The sequence below is a fragment of the Clytia hemisphaerica genome, unplaced genomic scaffold, assembly GCF_902728285.1.
Source record: "Clytia hemisphaerica strain Z4C2 unplaced genomic scaffold, Clytia hemisphaerica genome assembly, whole genome shotgun sequence".
In the NCBI taxonomy this organism is placed as follows: Eukaryota; Metazoa; Cnidaria; class Hydrozoa; order Leptothecata; family Clytiidae; genus Clytia; species Clytia hemisphaerica.
Window position 1 is genome coordinate 25,251 of NW_027104201.1, and position 7,276 is coordinate 32,526.

Sequence of the window (7,276 nt, forward strand, 5' to 3'; positions counted from 1 at the left end):
ATCAATGTAAACAATTATTCAAGCATTGCAGTTTCCATACAGTACCCCCTTCTTACAAACTCGGTAAAATTCTTTCGGCCAGATGAGGTAAAATTACGGACTAAAACTTGGGGCGGATTGTGATTGCCCTGTTTTTTATGGCTTGGGATATAAATATTCCACTGTTTTCAAGCTATGAAATTTGGTGGGATGGGAAAAGAAGCGTAATGTTTTGCAGTAAGGATTTTCAGCAGGGATAAAATTGGAGTATATGATTTCCGACTGGGGACAATATTTTAGAGATTATTTTGTTTCAGTGGTAGAGTGTTCCAAAAGGTCTATGAGAATGGACGTGTTTCCATGGAAGTAGAATAATCATCAAATACAATTAGCGCAAAATTCGAAACATTTTTCTCTAATACGTTTCTATCTTGATATTGGTAAGAGTGCATTTTTTATTCGTTTGTATAATTTTTTGATACCTTATTTTAGTAGAATACGATGCCCCCTAAGGTTTAAAGAAAATTTACGATTTCTTCATTTTTAAATGATTTTTTTTCATGTAATGATAAATCATTATCACCATCCCACATGCAAGGTTAAAAAGTAAAGGGTATTAGGGCCCTCAACGTCATCCACTAATCGTGTGAAGAAAAATGTTGGTTTTTGGGCTTGTATATAAAAGAGATGTTTTCTTAGCTAGAATTCATCAATCACCAACCATCACTAATTCGTGAAGAGATAGTAAAAAAGGCTTGAAGAAAACATTCACAACACAAAGTATAGCGTGAAACTTAACCGACGAAACTGACAAATCAGTTCTCGACCTATGACGATGAAGTATCTTATTGCATTTATGATATTTTATTTTATTGCATCAAAATTGGAAGCTATGGACAGTTCAAGTTCTGGTGATACATATAAAGAACCACAAAATATCTTCATCGGAATGTGTCCTAACGATGTTTGTGAAGGGAAATCTGATGGAAACTACCCTTATCCATACGACAAGCACCATTTCGTCCAATGTATAAATGGGAAAGCTAGATGTCAAGCGTGTTGGCCAATCTATTTAGAATTCAATCCATATTGCAACCAATGTTTACATTCTGTTAATGATGAATGTGTAACTGAACCTCCACCAACAACTCCAAGCTGTCCTGATTTATGCCCCAAAAGAGGAACAGATTTTACCGGAAATATTGCACATCCTTCCAATGAAAAAGAGTTTATTGGATGTTGGCGTGGAGTTACTGTTGGGTGTATGTCTTGCCCAGGTGAGTCCGTTTTCATGGAAAGATTCGATATTTGCTCGAAACTTTTGTAATAACTAATTTTGATTTAATTTATATTTATTATGGATTGGTATGATACCTATAGAAATACAAGCACACAACTGAAAGAGACTGTGTTAGTTTCTTTTTCTTTAAATCAAAAGATTGGAAATTCTTCATCAGAATTAATGGGGATTTATTAAAATTGCATGTATCAAGGTCCCGCCCAAGGGTTAGACCCTAAACTCCCGGGTGAAATGAAGTCACTTATACCTCCCCTAACGCGTGACTTGCGTGGTTTTCACACAAACGCCAGATTGAAAGTAAAAACTATCGCCACATTTCGAAACATGTGCTGCTTAAAAACAAAGAAAGGGCTAACTCAATCCGTCATTCTCAATGTGGCGCAAATATTAAGGCTTCTTCTTTCTTGCTTAAGAAAGGTTGAAGCTTCGCGGACTCGAAAACAGACAATTTCTTAGGTAAATGGACAAAAATACATAAAAAATGGGGAAATTAAGATCATGGTAAGAACATTTTTAGGCTTGAGACCCAAAAAGTTAAGAACATCCGGAGGCTTCAAAAATTTTGGATGTTCTTATAAAAAAACGTGTAGGCTCGTTGAATTTGAACCAATGACAGATTCTTATAATTTGATCATTTGAAATTTGAAATTTCCAATTATATCTTGTTCATTGGAACGCTGTCGAAAAAAAATCACACTTAAATTTCAATTTTGAAATAACAAAATTTTCTCAAATTGATTTTGCTTCATTTTCTGGCTAAATAAACATAAGATAAGATACAAATTAAATGGAAAGATCTTTGTTCAAAAAACTGTAAATGGTCGGCATATTCATTCTTGATAATCAAATCGTACAAACATATAAATTTCTAGATTATTAAATCCTAACATTGAATTTTAATTTCGCTGGACAAAAGAAGAGACCAATTCCATAATTTTTTTATTGAAAATCAAAAGTTAGCGACCGGAATCTTCAGTATTTCCTTGGTACTTGTAGTAACAAGTCGCTTTACCACCGTTGCATTCAATGTAATATTGCCGGTTGGAAGGATAATCGTACTTCCCGTTGCCTTTATCTTGACATAAAGTATTTGGACAGCTAACAGCTTGTGGAGAATTTCTAGTGTCATCTTCATCATCGATGACTAATGCGGTGATTGAAGCTATGATAGCAAAACATATAAATAAAGTGAAGAGATTCTTCATTTTCAAGCGCTCGACGGTTTTGAACTTTGGAGTAATTCAATGATTTGTAGATTGTTTTGATTGAAGATGCTTCTTTGATGGATTGCTGTATGCGTCTGATGTTTTTCGACCTCTACTTGGATATTTTGATGGGAAACATATTCTTCCTTTACTAGCCTCTACATCAATATTTGACTGGTGAATAATGATTCTTATTTGATAATTAAATGAAAAAATCTCTATAGAATCATTGTTCAAGTTCACAAATTTTGTTGTCTTTGACAATATTTTTTGAAGCTTAAGGATTCTAAGGACTTTGTAAGGATTCCCAGAAATCTTTCCTTTGATGCCATGGTTTTTCATATCAAAGAATTTTTGTGATTTGAGCGCTTTGTTTTGCGAAAGTTTGACATAGTGAAAAAGGTAGCTTTTTGTTAAAAGTCTAATCCAAATGTCGATACAGATCGCCATCCGTGCTTACACATATTCACTCAAAAATTTTCATGGCTCCGTTCATATTTCCTATTCGATGATTTTTGTCTAACCAAAAACATAGCCATTCGAATCCCGCGTTTTCGTTTTCGTTTTCGTTTTTAGAAACGCGGTTTGATGACCAGGTCAGATCATCATATGTGCTGCATCCTTTTAGGGAAGAGTGGGGTGGATAAGAATTTCCACATCAAATTTTATCTCCATATCCAAGAACTGATTTTATGCTTACTTTAAGTCACTTCATTTTCTACATAAGATGTGTGTCCCGCGTAGTTTTCACACGAACGCTATGGCCATAATATTTGGGGAAAAGAATTTCCCTGCAGAAATTTAAAAACCACAAGTGCCTTAACTTAGGTTTGGACATTAGAGTCTTAGCTCTGAGTTTTAATATGAGACTTGAGACCTAAGTGGAGCTTAGGATCTCAAGATCCAATAGCTTTTGAATGTTCTGGCTAGGCTGAAAATATAGCCTGGCGGCTATTATACCTGCCTATTATACCTAAATCCGACTAGATAAAGTAGAAAGCCTATGAAAATGTCATTCCCGAGCTTTAAATTCTGCGAAAAGCTAAAAGGCCCACCAGCAGTTTGCGTGAATACGTGAATCGGCCTTTTGGGTTGCGGGAATGCGTGAAAATCGAATCACTTTTTGATTGCGTAAATGTGGTTATCTGCGCTAATTTTTGCGTGAATATGTGAATTTTCCCGTTTTTCAAATGTTTCCCCGATGGATACATAAATATTTTCAGATTTTCTGAAAATTCGGGTTTGCGCAAAACTTGAGAAAAATTTGCGTAAACCAAGGAATTCGACACTCTTTACTGTCAAATTCCTTGCGTAAATGTGAAAAAAATGCGCGAATGCGTGAAATTGGGGGAGGACCATGATTGTATATTGAAAGTAATATCTACAGCCAGATTCAAAAAAAGAAAAGAAAAGCTAGATTCAATCCATCATCCGTAATGAGCAATGTGAAGGCTAAGGCATTGTTTGCTTGGGAAAATTCCTTTTTAGAGTCTTCGGCTCTAAGTTTTTTTTTGGATCAGATTAAAGATGGATATGATTAATACAAGGATAATTATAGTTATTTTCATTGGATATCCGTGATGAAATAATAAATAAGATACATATTTTAAAAGAGAAATACCCTATAAATTCACTGGTTCCTGTTCATAAAATCCACCATGTAGACATCGATTTTTACGTTCATTAAATTCTAATTTCCCTGGACAAGGTAGACATGCAACAGTGACACCTAACCAACAACCAATATATCTTCGAGGATTGAAAGGATTGGCAAGGTTGCCACTGAATTCAGGTCCTCTCATGTTGCACTGGTCAGGGCAGTCTGGTGTGGTTCTCGTTGATATCGACGTTAATGCTGGTGAATGTGCAAATGGGAGAGTATTAGCACATTCATCATTGGCAGAATAAAGACATTGGTTACATTTTTCACTGAATTTTAAAGTCAATGGCCAGCAAGCTTGACAATAAGGTACACCATTACTGCATTGGATGAAATAGTTTTTGTTGGAAGGATGCTGGTAGTTTCCGTTTGGTTTGTTTTGACATAATGTGTTTGGACATGCCACTGTTGGGGGTGGAGAATTTCTGGTGGCATCTTCATGGATAGCCAATGCGGTGATTGTAGTCATAGTAACCAAGCATACAAACAATTTGGTGTTATGCTGGAGATTCTCCATTTTCTTTTACTTCAAGGTTTTCAAATTAATCAATGGTTTGATAATATTTTGCTATTTCTTCGTGTCTAATTTTTTTCTCCTTCTTCTCGAATATTTTTCTAGCAGAATATTCTTCCTTTACTTTATGTCCTACAATTCAATATTTGATTGATGATTTGTTATCTATTTGTAAAGCAATGCAAATATTCCCTTTTATACCTTTCCAAGATCATTTGCTACCATTTCATAATCGTTGTTTTTCAATGCACAATATGTTTTTTGACGCATCTCTGTGATGCGATTTCTAAGAAACCTGTTTCGTTAGTAGTACCTACAAAGTTTATGTTTGTCATATTTTACGTAAACATTAAAGAATCGATTCTCGAAAGTTCCTCTTTGGATATTTTGTGATGCCCTTGTTTCTGAAGAGTGAAAATACCTATGGACGAAAGTAATAGTTGCCTCGGAATAATGGAGACCCTTTGTATAATGTTTCTAGTTTCTGTACAATGAAGATAGCTGCAAATGTTATATTACGTAATAACTCACGAAAAGGTAACAATTTTTCGCGAGGTTATTAATTTCTGCAAAAGCTTTCATTTTATGAAGGGACTCCATTGAATAATCTCTACTGTAGGGACGGTATTGGAATTCTTCTAATTGCAAACTAAATGTCCTGTTTGGCAATTATGTCTGTTTACGTGGTGTCGGAAATGATGCTTAATGGGTTTCGTAAAAACTGCAAAACATGTAAAATGTCATCATCATTTATTGACATCAAATCTTTATAATGATTATGAAATGTAGTATTTGCAGTAAATTTACTACCAAAGCGTGTAGGCGTGTAGATAGTTGTCGAAAAGTGAGAAGAATTAATGAGAGGAGTTAAATGGATCCCGAATTGCGCTATTCCGTTAATTTCCTCCGACTACTTTCCAAACAAAAAACGAAAACACCCCTTTCTCGCAGACTCGTACAGGGGTTTTATTTAGGCCCAGCGAACGACGAATTTTGCCGGTCCAAGGAGGCGCGAAAAAAAATTACAATTCACCGTTCGAAAAGTTTGGCTCTCCGCCTCAAGTAAATATTTACGCTAATAAATACACTGCACTTGCTAAGAATTCGCCGGCCTAGAATCTAGAAATCGTCAGAGTTAATCTTTCATTCGCCAGCCTACCAAAAACAAAGAAAAAGCCCTGCTCGTAGGATTTATTTAGCCAGTGGGGGTTAAAATAACGGATTAAAGCTCGATGGATGATATTCCTATGCATTTTATGACTGGGGGTTTGAATTCCACTGTTTTCGAGGCAGAAATTCATTGAAGATGGACTTTTTTATTTGATCATTTTCAGTGGGGACGAAATTTGGAGTATAATTTTCAACAGGGCGGGACGATATTTTGACAAATTTTTCCATTAAAAGGGGCTCCACCGAGTCTGCGAGAAGGGAGTGTACGTAAATCTGCACCTAAATTATTGTAAACTGTCCAATGTACTATTCAGATTCTGTTCAGCACGCAATCAACACAGAGAAAAGTAACCATGACGGCAAACCAAGATCTTGGATTATATTCAAAGTTATATTTTTTTTCGCATCGTTGAAAACACAACTCAGAAATGTCATCAGTCTATTATTACACTCAAGTCTAATGTTTGTTACTTTTAGCTCTCGTGGTACCAGTTTTGGGAAGATATTCCCAATTAAAAATTTCGTGTTACTATAACCATTTCGTTTGATTTTTCTTGTCTAAAGATGTTTTTCTCACATTAGATTTCACAAATGTATCCGCTTGGTATTCTAGCCTTACTTTCAAAGTTTTTCCCTGCAAAGATACGAAAAGAAAACATTAGAGAACTTTTTTAAAATGGGATTAATTAACATCTCTAAAAATCAGATACCTTCGAGCCGCCATGACAGTTGTCTTTTGCGGACTAAGCTAGAACATCAATTGTTTTCTGAAACAAAGGAAAAACAATATGGTCGCTCTCCACCGTTTTATGAGTCATTTATCCAGTGTCTCTTATAAAACTTAAGTTTTTAAACCAACTATTTTTGCTGAGTCAGCACATTTTACAATATTTCAACTGAGTGAGCAAAATTTTAAACTCAAATATCTTTTTATCTAGCCATCGAGACCCTGTAAACCATGCCGTTTTATAGTCCCCTATATAGTTAATACGTTTCAAGCCAAGTCATTTGTGCCTGGTTTGAAAATGGAAATCTTCTTTAACTGGGAAGCCGAAGACGTCAACCTAGAAATGTTACGGATTTTGGTCCATTCGAGGGGTAAATCAGTCGAAAAATTATCTACAAAAAGTAAAAAATGGGCGGATGGGTGGAGCAAAATTTATGGGCGGCTGGCGTTTTTGGACCGATTTGGGCGTATAATGTTGGGCGCCCGAAGGTGGTGGGCGTTTTTGTCGGAAAAAGTCAAAATGAAAGTTTGAAAAAAGTCAAAAAAAAGTCAAAAAGTCAAATAAAAGTCAAAAAGTCAAAAAGTATCGTACACCTTTTTTCAAGTGATTTACCCCTCGGGTCCATTTTCGTCTAACTGACGAGATTTCAAAAATCGATCCAATTTTTTCTTTATCTACTTTTTAGGTAGATTCGCTGGAGTTAGGTATTCGGTATTCGGG